Genomic DNA, 17,187 nt, shown 5'->3' with positions numbered 1-17,187 from the left:
TATATCTGTTTCATTAACGAAGTGGACAGTAGATTGCCATTCCATCGATTACACGCGTTACAGTTGCTTTTGTGCGTATTACGTATTAAAAATGGAGTTCATTTTAACAAACAGATATCCCTTATCGGATTATTAACAATTTTCATCTACCACGCTTTACGAAACAGATGTAAGGTTTTAATCAGAGATTTATTACACGAAGTGAGAAATAATATTACAAGCGTTCGTACATACAGAAATATAGTTTTATCTATGAAATTGTATTATTCGTTGTTTCGTTTAGATTTTCGAAATAAATAGCGAAAGCTTGATGTTTCTTCTTGCGATGGTTTCGTGAATAGAGAAAACGTGTATGCAACACTAATTTACATATGTAACGGATGTGTCGGAATTTGCACACTTGCCAAAAACGGAGTGTTCTTCCAGAGATACAATATCCCTCTCAGCATTTTCATGCTTACGAGCCATGTCGGGATTAACGATTATATGTCACATTGAAAAATATTTTATACAATCTACCAACGATATCTGTTAATTTTTCATAATTTCATCTATACGTATTCTTCAAATCGTATTTTATTCATTTACCATCACTATGCACCACCGATCGTTACGCTCCATGTACCAATCCATTTATCCCAATTATCGATTCTCAATTATCAAATTAAAATGAAAACCCATAATCGATTATACTCACTTCAAGTTCATATCAAGCATACAGGAAGTATCAACCACAGAACTATTCTCTTTTTCCTAGCTCACTGATCTTCGCACATATTGATCGCTTTTATCCGTTAACTATAATAAACTTGATCGGAAGAAGCGTGTCGATGGTCACAGGGGATGCTCTATCGTGGAAAAGGGTTCTCCGGTCATCTTGAGGAAGAGGTGCGGCGTGAAGTGGCACGATCAGACGCGAAGAGAACAGGGGAAGAGCGGCGTGAAGCAAACCGGCCAAAAACGGACAAGGAAGAAGAGCAGAGAAGCCGAGAGGGCTCACCACGGCGGAGGGGTGCAGGTAGTTGCACGTGGAGGCGGAGCGACGCCGCGCGTCGTGTCTAGCTAGCGACGTTGAGCGTCCTGCCCCCAAAGCGTCGGGTGGGGAGCCGTGGTGAACGCAGTTCTCGACGGATCGCCGAGAAGGTGTAACGGTGTTGCTAGATGCGAGTGACGGCGAGGCGTACGAAAAGCCACGTGATCGACTCTTTCACCGGCTGAACGTGACAGCTGAACGCGGCGACTGCCTCCGCGATCATTCGTTCCACTTCTTCGTCGTCGATCTTCAACCACTTAAGGAGTGTCACTGCTCTATATTGTCGTAAATTCCTCGAGTCTCGATGCGAAACAAAACCTAGACAAATCATGACAGCAAACGTAAAGCATGGTTGATCGTTGAGCCGCGTTTTATGCAAAAATTTATATATAGTTTATTTTTTCGATCGAGCTCTTCCGTTATCTTTGCTCGTCGAATATGAGTGATGTTCCGGTTCGTGAGCGAAAGAAGTCGTATGTCGATCAAAGACGCGTTTAAATTGTTTATTTGGTCCGGAAAATCAGGATAGCTTTCGAGAGGGGGGCGTGTTTAATTTGATCGTCGTTGAAACACGCGGATTGAGACATGCCAGAGAAACTTAGTTAACCAGATACGTGATTCTTGTGTGATACAACGTGACCGGCGCGGCATCGTGCAGTGTTTAAGGGTGTTGAAGGTGCGTCCAATGAAGGGATAAGAATGTCACCGGTGCTACAGCGGTAGAAGGTGTCACGGATCTGGGATTTTCGAGGCTGAGGAGCGCTTAGATAAGGTAAGTGCCAAGTTTTTTTATCATAGTTGATTTTTATTCGGAACAAAAGAATGATCGCACTGATCGATCGGCTGTTTCGACGCTTTCGACATCCTTGAATGATGGAATATATAACAATAGGGACGTGAAGATTATGGATTAGATCGTGAAAAGTTTGAATAACGAACCATATCTATTAAATAGCAGTAGCCAGTCGGAGCAGATCTCGAGATTTTTATTTTTTTTTTTTTTTTTGTTATAAAATATATTAGAAAATTAAGACTTCAAAGACTCGACAATTTCTTCGACTCGTTTGTCTGTAAATTTTTAACAAATTTAGAACCAATTAACAAAACGATAAAAATAATAATTGATATATTGCACATAGATCTATGAAGTGCGCATAAATAAGCCTCATTACACATAGTTAAGAACGATATTTTTTTCTTCATATCCCGATAATACACCGGTTTAATGTATAAAACCGCTTAAAGCAAGTTAAACGAAAGAAAAAAATAATGAGATTTTTACGGAATCATTTTCCACACGATTAACTTTCTACAATGGAGGAACTTTAATCGCGCAAAGTTTCCACGCTTTCTTCCGAATAGAATAATAGAACACATTCAAAACAGAAATGCGCGAAGATCGCTAACTTCGACTGTTTATTTTTCTTTCTTTCTTTTTCTTCGTTTCCTAGCCTCAGAAACGAAACGCTAGGTTAGTCGATGGGCAATGGTGTAGTATCCCGTTTATTTCTGTCTCCTTTTTTTTACTTTCGTCTTTTTCTCTCTCCTCTCTCTTTCTATCTCTATATTTACTTGTTCATGCTACTTGAACAAAAGTCACTGTCGCGGTCCATGGAAGTGGATGGATTACTCGGTGTTTCTGCATTGATTCTCCTTCTCCATAGCCTTAATTGAGGTTCTAAATCTGGACAAGCGCTTTTACACTTCCTTTTGTGACACTTTGTTGCCGCGTACCAACGAAACTGGTTTCTTCCCTCTGCACGAAATTACACCGTGTAATCTTTTCCTTTTATGGTTTTTACTGCGCACTAAAAGCTTTTTTGTTTTCTTCTTTTTAATTGCGTGCCCGTGCAGACATAGCTACAGCCCGTGTTGCTGTTTAAAGTTTCGCGGGTGCACGGGAAGCAAAGTGAGACGGAGACACGTAGTTAAACGCAGTGTCTTGCCAGGTTGTAAATACGTATGTAACTGTCGTTTATTACTTCCAGTTAAATTATCGTTCCTCGTTATCAGCGACGACACGCATTAAATTTAGGAGAGGTTTTTGCTTTACAAAACACCGTTTTATTAATTCTCTTTTTCATGTAACACGAGACATTGGAATATTATTTTTTATATATAAGCTTATAGAATCCAATCATTTCGGAATTTTCTTCGTGGAACATCATAAAGCAATTGAATCCATCGAACGATATTGAATCCTTACACGCAAACCGTATCAGTTGCGGCACTTGTCGACGTATCGTGGGATATCGTTACAAAAATTGAAACTGACTGATATTGATACAATTTTACTGATACACGACCGTAAACTTTAAAGGTTGAATCTATGTGCCGTAACATGTCTTTGTCATCGGTCCTTGTAACTTCCCTCGTTGTTTCTAAATTACGGGCAAAATGAGAACGGAGAAAGAGAAAGATCAGAACAATTCGAGTATTTTATAGAGTGTCGATTAAGTGAGATTCGTAATTACTTATATCTATAGATATATCCATGAAAGAAATGTCGAGAAAGAAATATTTTTAGTAGATATTAAAATAGATATAGATATAGGACACTCGAGAGAATATGGTCGATAAATTCATTACGCGATGTGAATAAAATATTGATAAAATTTACCTGACATCTGGAAAAGGATTCTGCAATATTCAGTACTCCGTAATTTCACAGAATACGTATTTATTACAAACAAAAACGAAGGAATTAATATAATATTTATTTGGTTCATGTCGATCGTCGAAATCGTGCGATCGCAAACATCTAGCAAATTGCTAGAATCGCGTGCGATAAATTTATTTTTCACTTATGCGTCCAAGGAAATACATATGGGAAAGGTGAAAGAATAAAAGATTCAAAGTTCCATTTGTATGCGGATCACGTCTCAGTAGCACATAGTTTTCTGACCACGAAGGCTATGTAAATATCCAATACACCGTATTCAGAAGTTTCGCGCGTACAGGCTCGAGAAACTAACGCGAGGATCAGCGGGAAAACGCGAAGAGATACATTCCTGTATACCATAGAAATAGATGTAGTTTAACTGGGAATGGGTCAAAGTGGAGGTAGTGGAACAAGTAGAATGCGACTATTGGACAGGAAGAGGAAAAAATAGCCGAGACAAGGAGCCAACCAAGGTGAATCCTTTTAAACTACCATCCGCTTCACATTCCTGATTTCAGTTAAGGGTCTTGTCTATTTCCTTTTTCGGTTTCGAGAAGCCGGCGTGCATTATACGCTCGCGCGGCCGCCCCTGTAGAATGCAATGCATCACGGATAAGAGGGAAAAGGAAGGCGAAAGACGACGCCGCCCCTAGACTCTAGACTATCACTGACAGGCAAGTTTCGCTTCTTCTTGTCTCTTATTTGCTACTTTCCTCTCCATTAGAAGTACGATCACTTTAATCACGCTTCTCGATTACCATTTGTCTGACGTTCTAGCCTGATTTGCGTGCATCGATAAACGTGGCTTTAACGAGCAACGAGTCGGAAGAAAGCATAGGGTAGTCTGATTTGCTTTTCTATACACGGATCTAAACGTGGTCCGCGAACATCTGTTTTCATTCAAATTTCTTCGAGCTGATGACCATGTGGTACATTTTTAAATACTCTAATCAATTGTTTTTTAATTTCAATTCTGTTGAAATAATTGTATAGATTTTATATTGGTATGTTACGCGGTTTGTGAAAATTTTAATGCGTCAGGTAATTGCCTCTGATAGTTTTATTTACTAAAATGTTAAACGTACAAGATAAAAAATATGCCACCACCCGTACGGTCTCCGTAAAAAATTTCGCTCGGTTTCGCAAGTCCTGCTGCGTTATCATCTGTACAGCAACGAAGGGAAAGCTGTAGCTGATAGCGGACAACATCGCATTGGCCCATTGTTTTTAAAGAGTTTTACGTGCCATGCATCGGGTTTGAAAGGTATAAAATTGATTTATGCTCATTTCGCAGAGCACATTGTATTTCTCCCTTTTATCAAACTGGGATATAGTAAATATGCGATACACGAGCTACAAAATTAAAACAAAAACATCGAGTATTCGTTAAGTCAAAACACAGATCCGAACAATATGTTTCATTATATACGTAAACCGTAGCTAAATTAAGTAACAAATTTCTGTCGAACAATTAATATCTTTTTGCTTTTCGAGTGACTGTCACGAATAAAGCGTAAATAATGTATTCAGAAGTGTTTCAGCTCTTTTAAGTCGAGGTTAATGTTAATAACCCAACCCGAGCAGTCAAACGAGCCCCATGCGCGTCTCGATAGAACCCAGGACATTAATTTAACAGAGAGGTCATTAAGGTTGTGATGAATGAAACGCATGCACTCTCTCTCTTGTGAATTCCACGCGATTCTTACGCCGTCGATGGAAAGGCAAAAATATTTCACTGTCGCCTCGTTCAGTCCACTACTTTTTCGCTGCTATTTCCCGCGTCTTGTCACAGCTTTCAAAGTATAGAAACGCGCCGGAATTAAATTACCTCTGAAGGTCTGCGACTAACTTTCCTCCTTCGAGTTATCAATATCCTCGCGAATCTTTGAACCTGGCGCGATTCTCCGACCCAGAAAATTAATTTTCCAACGATCTGATCGCGATTTCGTTCACGCGCGCGATATTTGGCAACGTGCCTGCAATGTAATGCTCATTATCAATCGTATCGCCGCGATCTGCACCCTTTGCGTTCCTCCGTTCTCGCGTCGTTTTCCACCGTTTTGTGGTATGACGTAACAACCGTCGTGCGAAAGGAAGAACCACAAGCCTGAGAAAGAACGAGAGAAAAGGAAGGGGCTAGTCAAAGAGGAGAATCGTTTAGCACGCGATCTTCTCGTAATTCTGCACGCTAGTTCCGCGCTACGCTTTGTCTTCGTCTCCATCTGACGCGTTACACGTGTTACACATTGTTTCCACTCTCCTTTTCGGCCGCTACTGTTATTATCATACCATGGCATAGCAACCTAATTGATCAGTCGATCGTTAGTTCACGACAACGAGAAAAAATTGTTGAATATTTCAACTAAATTCCAAAAATATTTCGAGACATTAGAGTAGGATAAATGTACGGAGTAATATTTCGGAATATCTCGCTGCTTTCTAAATTGTTAGCATATTTCTTGGGTATAATTAATTAAATATTCAAAGAAAAAACTTCTTTATTATTCTATTAGAGTTCCTTCTTCGTTTATTTTATCTCATAAGGTAGTTGTCAATGAAATTTCGTGTAAAATTACTCCGATCAGACATCGGTTCGTTTCTCTCTCTGTAAGTTTCGCTTTTCCCTTTTAAGACCAATTCAAATTTTTCTCGAGAAATACAGCGTAATAAGCGCATTTAAGCGCGAGAACCAGGCAATTTCTTGCTGTTCCAAGAAATACCTCCAACGAGTGAGAAGCTTAAAAGCCGTGCCTTTCTTACAATGCAGATACTCGTTAAAAGAATTTTCAGACTTTAAAGCTGGAAACTTAGTAAAACGCAGAAGTCCATGATGGAGGTGAAAACAACGACAGATATCTCGGTGAGGCTGGATGTATCTCGAGATATAGCGGGTGTTTCGAGGAAACTAGAACGAGAATGGTTTTTATTCAACGGTGATTTTATGATAAAATGTACGGATTATTCATGCAAAGTTCTTCGTTGCGCTTTCTTACGTAAATTAAAGTTATATCTGTGGCACGAAAGGAAATTCGAGTTATAGAAAGGAGTAGGAATATACCAGTTAAACAAAATAAATTTTCTTTCACTAGCTTCCGTGCTACTCTCGTTTCGTATAAAAATCTTTGAAATTTTGTTTTAAAATTTCCCCCATCATATACATAGTTATTCCACAAAATTTTGCAATGTTGAAATAACTCGTATGGAACGCACAGTGCAAACTGCACAAGATTGCGAAGACTGATGATTTTGCGGACACTGAATTTTATTTTATTCCTCTCTATATTTGAAGTATCGATATTTCCTCGTTCATATAATAACAAAAATTAAAACGTATTTGGGAAGTCGTGAGTACGATTCTTTTGCAAATATCGCGTCTTAAAATAGCCGACGAATAACTAGATTCGACGAAACAAAGTACGAAATTGATCGTTATACTGTTTGTTAGGAAATCAACCGCGATATTTGCAAACTCAATTACACGGATGCTATTCTAACGGGACAATTTTGAACGCGATGTCACGCACAAATGTGTGAACAGATGCATATGCATGTTCCAGAATAGAATCCTTTCGTGTCGCCTTCCTCGTGTTTCGCTGACGATCTATTTCCCGAATTGTTTAACAGTCCTGAAAACTGTTTGTACATAAGAAATTCGTAACAGGGGTATCGAGAACATTAGTGAATTTAATTGCGTTACAAAATTAATCTCCGAAATATAATCAGCCAGTAATGCAATTTGAAACCAAACGCAAATAAATACCCGAAACAAACGCAAGCGGTATCGATTAAATTTATTACCTACGTGTTGACCTATAGCTGTCCATCGCGATTGTTAATACTCGAGTTGCAGCTAATTAATACAATAAAATTCTTCCGCGATTTTTGTACATACATATATACACATAAAAGATATGCAATTAATAATTTATTTCCCTGAGTTTGCGCGTCGCAAGCGGTTTAATATTTGAAAACAGTTTGTATTATATATACAGATATACATGTATACAGATTAACTGTTATTAAATATTCGCTTTGGCATTCTCATCAGGTTTTGAAAACGATTCGATTCAAAAGTTAATAAAGCTAGAAAGTGGAAATTAATTTAGGTATGTTTATAATTACGATCAATATTTTTCCACATAAAACGTCTTTCTATTTACATAATCCTTCAAATTTGGAATTAAGAAATCAACCTGATTACACGTCTCAAAAATTGTCAAGTTTAGAAAAACAGGTAGGAATATAAATAACGGGATAGATTTCTCCAACACGAGCAGAGTTTCCCCTCGTAACATCCCTAAGTCCTAGATCGAGTAGGAGCGTTTTCCACTAGTTGAGTAGGATCGAAATTCAGTAGCGTTGTTCGCCTACGAATTTCTGCCCGGCTTCGTACTCGTCATGGAAATTCTATACCTATGTCAAAGACCACAGCCAACTAGAATCGAGGAAAAACTGTGCTGAAACTTTTGAGAGCGCTCAACGCGTTTTCTGCATCAAAATTCATAATTCTGTCAAAGGGATCAGAGGAAAAGTGCATACAACTTCTGTTTTTGGAAATTGATCTTCCAGAGAATTGATCTTCCATCAAACTTCAATATCCGGTTCATTGATGCAATAACGTCGATTGTCTCGTCAAATAAATTTATCATGGTTAAACTGCACTGACTTGCAACTTCTGTTAAATCTGTGTATATTTCACCAACGTGTTGAAAAATCTCTATAAACGCACTTTGATGCTTTCTTTATAGTCGAAAGATATATGTCTCAAGACGAGGTATACGGGGATCAGACAAAGCGCATGTTTTTCTATTTTTGAAATTAGAACTAGATTTAAGAATAAAGGGGAACAATGCAGCTCCGTATTGACAAATACGTAGCAAGAATTTCTGGCAGTCAATTATAAAACAGACAACATTTGTACACGGTTACTCGTATTCGGATCGTAAGAGGATTTCATTGCAGAAAGTTGCGTATTCAAGGCTGCCGAGCGTTTACAGTGCGGAAAATTTCACGAATCGAAATAGAACAGCTCCGAATACGAGAGAAAAAGTTAGATGTCCGATATTTCTGGCCGCATTAATTTTGATCGCCGAAGTGTTCGCTACAACCTATCGCGCCATTAGCACGGTTTCCTTCCTATCTATAGAAAGTTTCGTCTCTTAACGCGAGCAATGGGATAAGTCTAATTAGAAGTGCCACGAAAGTTTTCACAGAAAATTCACGAGAACGAAGAAGGGACGATGGGATGGTAAGGGGGTGAGTGAAAGACTAGAAGGTGCTTGGTTGGGAAGGAACGAAACGCGAAGCAATTATTGTTCTTCCGGCCGCGAATTTAATTGAACCGAGGTGTATGAACTCGGCAACAAGAATCCGTATCTGTCTCGAATACTTCCATCGTCGGATTTCTTAATTTTAACGGAGAGTGTATACGCATCCTTTTCCATTTTCACTTGATCCACCACTTACCGTGAAAATTTTTGATCCGAGGTCCAAGTCTGGTCGGTTATCGAGCCGAAACCGCTCTGTATTTTCACGATGTTACGCTTTCTGAAAGTTTCATTATTAAGACGTTGTTTCAGCATATCTGAAATAGTTGGATGTATCGCGCAGGTTATCGAAACATAGAAGTTTGAGCAGCCTCCTTTCTAGAATAATGACTTTTCGCGGAGAAACTTTGCAGCTCACCGTGTTTGCGTTATATGTATGTATTCAATTATACCAGAGGCAGAGTTATCCTTTCGCTTATTTTCCTTCGCCATTTGGGTTATACAACGACCGCGTTCCCGACATTTCTCCTACAGAAGTATCAACTTATATCGGTATCTAATCGAATTTCGATGTTGCGCAGCAAATATAGGGCTAGGGTCGGGCTTACTTAACTCCTCGGTGAACCAAGGCCGACCATGATCACACGCTACTAAGCGTCCACTATATGCTAAGAGGGACCATAAGCAGCGCTCGTAAACCGTCCACAATGAGCATACAAAGAGTGTCTATAACAGGTCGTCATAAAATTCCCTGTGTGTTAAGGGTGACTATCCACCACGGAATATCTGCCGCGCATCAATGACGGGAATAAAGATCAGTTGTAAATTCTAATATACATCGCTCAGAAAATATCGCGAGATATTATAAATAACAGTTTTACAGTAACGTGAATTTAAATCTCCGTGTGTAGCGAGATTACCGTGGAAGATTAGATAATTTTATAGCATGCTCAACGGGACTTATCAGATCGTTCTATACATAACACGATTCTTACGAGAGTAGATTTTATCCTGCTAAAAATGTCGCATTATTTATGAAATGATTTAATACACGCAGAAAGAAGAGAATGAAAGAAAAGAATGTCTTTCCTTTTGAAATATTTAGAATTTTCAAGTATTAACATATCGATGACATTTAGGAGACTGAAGAAATATTTCGTGATCCTTTGAGAATGGAAATTTCCATCTAAATTGTTTGAAATATAGGAGGAAGTATCTTATAAAAAGCTTATTGATATTCCCGTCAATGATATACCGTGTCATATTATGTACACGCGTGCGCGAGTCATTCATCAGGGCTCGTGATAAATGGGTACTTAATCTACCGTGATAAACGGCGACAAAAAAAATTGGATGCGTTCGATCGCATATCGGAATTTAAACTACGCAGTATGGCTCATTTAAATTTACGATGAGACAAATTTTCTTCTTTGTCGGTAATGGCGGCCATGTAACCTCTTCTCCATGGAAAGTCGATACACCCGATGTATCGTAATGTTTTGAAAGTTGAACGTTAAAAGCCGGGATTAATTTTCAATTTGAAAAAAAGGACGCGTCTCGGTCAAAATGGTGATCAATCATCAGTGACAACGTGTCCTATCGGATTCTTTCAAATTTTCATTCCACGGCGTGTCCGTTACAGGATAACGCATCGCTGGTGAAACTATCAGGAACCTCTATCAACGGATTAAAACACGATCTTTTTTAATAAAATTCAAAAGATAGATATCTACAGTGGTATCGTGAAAGTCCATTTTATGTAATTTGCAAACGCAGAAAAATGTTCCAACGCATCTGTTTCATTGCACGTAATCCACCGGTGACCTATATTAATTATCAGAAATAAAATTATTGTGTCATAAAGAAACATCACACCATCCCTGAAAACGCGGAGAAGTTGAATTGTATATATCGTAAAAGAAGAAAACATTTTTACGACTCAAGTTTATTCCTGAGCACAAAGATACTCGCAGATTTCTGAAATCATAATTTGTCTATAACATCGTCAAAGTAAAATAAAAATGATAATCGATTTAGAGAACGCATCCCAAGCGATCAAATTCAGTTTGCAAAGAGGATGGACACGTGGATTTCACCACCGAGAGTGAACGAGGAAGAAGACGAGGCTGGAGCCGGAAATACGATATAAAGGGGTCGCACGCGTTAATGTATATTTATGTATTAAACAGACATTATTTATACGTCCGATGAATATGCATTGTTTGGTGGCAGTAGCGATGTGTCGAGTGCAGACCCGTCGCTATCACTGCCTCATCAATCACACACAGTTCTGGTGGTATCCCGCCCCTGCGTTCTGCGAGCCGTGCTACAAAGCTCGGTGCTGCCGAGGGCACGGTCTCGTTCCTCTCTCAGAACGGTAAACGTCACTCCTCTCATGGTAGCCATGTGCGAACATTCGACACCAATTCGCGCTAATTTACGTAATTTTTTCCCCTCTATGTGACATCTCGTTATATGGTCGAGCGACGAGCCTCGCTTTGGTTACCCCGTTCTATGTTCGGTCTGCAAATTCGGATGGGTTGTCGATTTACAGAAAGAGGCGGCTTGCGCGTTACACACCTATGAACACACATATGCACGGTCGCATAAATTCATCTATGCGAATGCGTGACTAGTCGATATAGTATCGAGATATGATAGCAAGAGAGAGATAGAGATAGAGAGATAGATAGATAGGTAGATAGATAGATAGATAGATAGATAGATAGATAGATAGATAGAGATAGAGATAGAGATAGAGATAGAGATAGAGAGAGAGAGAGAGATAAAGAGGGAGGAATCAAACCACCGTGAAGTTTCGCCAAATGGTCATCCGTGGCCACCGTGGCGACGATATTCAGAACGTTAATCGGACGAATCAATCGGATCTCGTCGGCCACAAAACTGATCCGCGGACATTCGAGGACTGCACGCGCGGAATGTGTGCTGCAGTTACGCTGAAATTTTTCAGCCGTGGAATGGACGTTTGATATGTTGTTTTGCCCATGGATTTTGGTCAGGGAATTGCGCTTCGGCGACGAGCATTGCCGTCCCTTCCCTCCGGCTCTTCCTCTCTCTTCGCCCCCTCTCCCAGCCAGAGGACGCGCATGGTATATCCTGTTAAATATGGATCGTCGTATAATTGTCGCTGCTATTAGCCGCGACCAGATGCATCGGTCGTGTGTTGGAATTGCTGCGCAGATAGATTAACAAGAGTTCGCGGCCGATGGCGAAGTTGAACGGTGCGGCGCACCGGTAGCGTTCAATTTTCGGATTCGGATGTGCTAGGATCGAAAAGTTTCCGTTTTTAATCGTTTTCGGTTAAAGTGTTTAGGAATTTGACGTAGCCTTTTTTACTGAAACTAGAATTCATGATATCTTTGTTGTATTCAACGGCACGAGAAAACGTATAAGAAAGGAAGTAAATATCAATCGAAATTTAATTATCACAAACCTTTACAGTAAACTCTGTTCGGATAAACAGAAGTTTATAACATGCATTTCTATTTTGGCTGTATAAATATCGTGCCGTTGTTACGGCAAAATATTGCCGGGTTCTTGAAATAGCCTTAAGACTTGTCGCCTTTGCTGGAACTTCTACGCTTTCGGAAAACTGCGACAGCTCTTTGCAAAGATCTCTGTAGTTCGCTAATTAACTTGTCATCCTACAAATTTGTACCTATTTTAATCGTATTGATAAACTCGCGAAATTGTATAATAAAATTGTATTTGTCAGCTTATACCTTATATAGACAGGTTTTAAAGATAAATATATTGTTTTAATTATCGTAGAAATCAAAATAGTTACCGAGCAATTGCACATAAGACTCTATCACTGTATATATTTAGTTTGGACCTACTTCCTCGTGGTATCTTTGTTGTCTTCGAGTTTCCTGAAGTTTTCATACCATTCGTCCAGGCGAGTTTACTCAGGACGCCATAAGGTGCATTTTATTACCCAGCTTCAATCTTACTTGTCTTGCTACAACGCCAATTTAAACGGAGTATCACTTAATTGCAAAGTAACATTTCAAACGGTAGTGTTCCTTCGTGTCAGGGATTACACACTATGTCGCATATGAGTGGAAAATTGTGTATGTATACATATAATAAGATTTGCATACTTTGACGCTTTTCAAGAAACGTTGTTCTCTCGATTCTTCCTTGTGTGAACGTACAATTTGCAATATTTAATTATAACGCGATAAACTTATGCGAATGTACTTTTAACACGAAATGTATATTTAACATTTATTCGTCATAATCGTTTCGTGATGTACATAATTTTTTCGAATACTTTAACTGTATTTTCAAAAAGCAGGAATCGATGGTTCCGTTCATTGTCGGTAATAATTTTCTATTTTCTGGTTTTAACAGAGATATTTCCTATCATCTGGACCAATTAGCCAGTTAACCGTTACGACCTCTTTGAAAACTTTGAAAAATGTGTATCTAGAATGTATTGCCAAAAGTAAGTATTAGTAATATTAGTAGTAAGTATAAGTAGTATGTATTGTGTGACTGTTATAATATAGAATTAAGTTGTAATGTAATATCTTTTTTTATTTTTTTATTTTATTACTAACAGGGTTCGTCATATCATAAAATATAGCTGTTTCTTTATGACAAGTATAGTCGCCGTATAGTAGTAAGTATAGTTAACAGCTAACTGATTAAATATATTCTAATATATTCTAGCGTGTAGCGTAGCTTATGATGCATTATTTGATCCAATAAATCAATTACGAACGATAAAGTTCGGTTTCTAGTTGCACGTATCGGTAACGATCATCGGGTGTCCTTCTTCGTTTACACTTCTCGCGCTCGTGCAACAGAATAAATAATTCGTATAATCGAATGTGCATTTTAAAGGCTACTATCGTTACGCCAACGTAGTAAAACCTTTTTGGTTTTTTTTTTTTATTTGTGTACCACCGATTACAAGTCAAACAGTGACGAGTGATATAAATCAGTACCATACTACATTAATAGGAACGAACAGTACCGAAAAAGTTACATTTATCGAAGATTTCAACAAAGCAATTGGGTTAGATCTCGGAATTGAATCAGATGTTCGTCGTGACCGTAACTATCAAGCGGTCGATATTAAATATAGGGGAAGACCGATAAATTAGCCCGCATATTTCTAGAAAAATTCACGTGGTTGCGGCAAACTTGGATCACCGTTTGAAAATTCACAGAGGCGTGCGCTTGAATTTTATTTGGTTTATTGTTTCTCGATACGGTTCGCCTTGCTGTATGTGCCGGTAATTTTACGCACTGTTTCGCGCAGATTCGAAATTGAGGCATATATAATTCGAACTGGAAAGAACGGAGAAAGGAATGAAAGAGAGAAGGATAGAGGAAACGGAGCTTCCCCGTTGACGGTACGCGCGTACATATAGTAAAAGGAACTCTCAATTTTCGCGCACTCGTTCTCCCCGCCAAATTAGATTCGCTCGTACGACTTTTATCGTCCGTTCTACTAGTAACCATCGCCTAATACTCCTCTTGTAGTTCACACTCGAACGGTACGCTCGGAAACGACGAACCATTTTCTCCTTCACCGTAATAATAGTCTGAATTCCTTCGGAATCTCTTCCTAAATTTCTGTAGAATTTTCTTCCAATGAAAATTTGATGCTTACACGGCCGGTCCCAAGGTGTCCCTAAATCTTGTTGCGTCATCGACTGTGCTGTCCTACATATTTCCGTGTAATACTCTAACGCTCGCGATCTCCAGTTTGGTCGAGTTTTAGAAATAACGTTACTTCGATAATTGGAAGGATGGGGAATAGCGAGAAACTGATAATACAATTTTAATGGTCGGTGAGACTACGCAGGGATCATTAACGGCGAGATTTTTATTTTATGATAAATGCGTCTCTTAGGCGAATCTGTCGAAAAGCAGTTCGATTCGATGAAAAAATACCGAGTAAAATAGCGAGCAAGAATGAGAGAAAAAAGAGAGCACGATACTATAATACGGCAAATTGTAAAATTGCTTGATATACAGATACCGTTACAGAAATGTGTCCAATGAATAAACGAAATTTCACCAGTTGGTTACCTTGTGGCCCGTTTGCCAAACGAACTTTCAGGATCGTCCGCTACCAATCACTCACTGTCCGCTACAACTCAACCAGCCGCATCGCGTATTTCTATCAGTTATCTACAATTGATTCGATAGCTCTTTGCCATTTGTTTCCGATGTATCAGTCATTCGTTTGTTTTACGTAGGTGTCTTTGATAGTAGTTATTTACGTTTCTTCGGTCGTTAGATTGCATTTCAAACGATTTCTCCTTTTCTTCCTTTTTAAACGTTTCTCTGATATAGTAACAAGAATAAGATTCACGATGTATTATATATTCAATTATTTAGGAGAAATTTTCCTTTCGTCAAGAATTCATTAATAGGAATAGGACGCCAATGTGTAATTTTTCCTTTCCTTCATTATTATTATCGCATAATTTATTACTATTTTGAACATTCGATGCGCTCGTTATAAATGATACCGGAGTACTTATTCAATAGGAATAACCGGGTTTCGTTATAAAGAGACATAGATGGGCGCAAAAATGCAGTTTGACGAAACGAAATAATATTTCATTTATAATATCTCGAATATATTCGGTGGTGTGGAGATCAATGCGGTCTGTGTATTGTAGCGAGTGAGTATCGAGCGAAATTGAATCTCTGATATTTACACTGAAATCGATTTTCAAGGAGCTTTAAAAAATGAGAGGGAATCCATTTCGTTGGAACGCTTAATAACGTACGTCACCATGAAATGTCACAATATAGGCAGCCGTAATGAATGGACAAGAGTTTCATTCGAGCCGTTGCTGTTCTCTCTGTACAGCGGACAGCGAACGAAGAGTGGATCGGTCGGCACTCATCATTCACTGTCTGCTACGAGTCAAGCATACCGCATATCAGTTCTCGAATACCTTTCGGTCTTCCCTTGGACGTTGCTACAAATCTACCCTCGCGCCACGCACTTTGCCATATAAAGCGATTCAATTTCAATTTGTATGCTCGGACGTTTTTGACTTGCCGCTAAAACAAGCTCGATTCTTGCCCATTTTTCTTTCGACCGTGTTTCTTTTTTTCAAAATCTGATCGATCGGGTTTGCACCATATCTGTCGCGGAGTTGAGACCATACTTTTTCCCTGTCGGTGTATTTTGGAACGTAGCGAAAATAGTTCGAATGATTGATTCTCTGATATCGATGTTTGATATAGGGATTTAATATTTTTATCAAAATCAAATAATAAAAAGAATTGATGAAAATAATCAGGAGAGTTAGCAGCTATATGAAATTAATTTATCGTTATTGCGTTATGTCGAGATATACATTTCAGTAGTATAAGATAGACTAATGTCAGACACGATCGGCAAGGCAACTGTATCATTTTAGTAATCTAGTAATGGTTCTGTCGCTTAATTGCTACGGGAAGTAGTTAACAATTAGGATCATGCCCGTTCCTAAAACACGAACGTGTTCCAGAAACAATTGGCTCGAGGGTACAAGGTATCAAAATTAGTAGCATACGCACGAGCGAAGATGAAAGCAGAAAAGGGAACGTCGGACGAGTTACCGGATCCACCATCCTTATCGAAACCATGATCAAGATGAACGGTCAGCATTTGCCCGTGTCAACATAAAACGAACTGGTCGGTGGAACAGTTTCGGTTACCAGTGCCTTCGGTTACCTTCAACTTCCTCGTCAGTGGCCTCTCTCGGACCCAACATGGTCGGAGAAAGAGAAAGAGAGAGAGAGAGAGAGAGAGAGAGAGAGAGCCTAATCGTAGAGAAAGTACTCGAGAATACGTTCTCTAGTTTCTCCCAGATCCGGTTATTGCCGAACTCTACCAGGCTGAACTCTGGTAGCAGTCAAATAAGTAGGAAGGGCAACGGGTCGAGTAGCCCGTATTTCCGATTCGAAATGGGAAAATCAGGATGCATCGTGACGCTGAAGCACGCCGCGCGAACCTTTTTTTGAATTCTGCGATGACAGAAACGAGAGTGCTCAATTATTCCAGGCCGGGTCTCTCGAACACCCTCGAAGTATAAAGATTAAACGCACAGTAACAACACGGGTACGGAGTCCAGTAACATCCAGGATCAGGTTGGCATTTATTGTTCGAGACAACAATGGAGCTATGCAGATGCCCTGCCGCTCGTAAAGCCTTGCGTTCAAACCATGCCTCAAATCTACCG

General features: G+C 39.2%; 2 protein-coding genes across 5 annotated transcripts in view; one reads left to right on the top strand and one right to left on the bottom strand.

The window, feature by feature from the left end:
• Positions 1-815, bottom strand: part of LOC126918395 (chymotrypsin-1-like) — a 253,434-nt gene extending 252,619 nt beyond the window's left edge. Inside the window, exon 1 of the mRNA XM_050726263.1 lies at positions 812-815. The gene's annotated coding sequence lies outside the window, so the exon portion shown is untranslated. The remainder of the gene's footprint in view (positions 1-811) is intronic.
• Positions 816-1,092: 277 nt separating this feature from the next.
• Positions 1,093-17,187, top strand: part of LOC126918375 (lachesin-like) — a 227,293-nt gene continuing 211,198 nt past the window's right edge. For 2 of the 4 annotated variants that reach the window (XR_007711314.1, XM_050726228.1), the window contains exon 1: positions 1,098-1,805. The gene's annotated coding sequence lies outside the window, so the exon portion shown is untranslated. Of the gene's footprint in view, positions 1,806-13,339; positions 13,434-17,187 lie in introns of all 4 variants that reach the window. The other 2 variants (XM_050726229.1, XM_050726230.1) reach the window with 2 other exon arrangements.

Source organism: Bombus affinis, chromosome 7 (genome assembly GCF_024516045.1).
Source record: "Bombus affinis isolate iyBomAffi1 chromosome 7, iyBomAffi1.2, whole genome shotgun sequence".
Taxonomy (NCBI): domain Eukaryota; kingdom Metazoa; phylum Arthropoda; class Insecta; order Hymenoptera; family Apidae; genus Bombus; species Bombus affinis.
The sequence above is the reverse complement of the archived record's forward strand: the minus strand, read 5'-3'. Positions and strand labels throughout refer to the sequence as shown.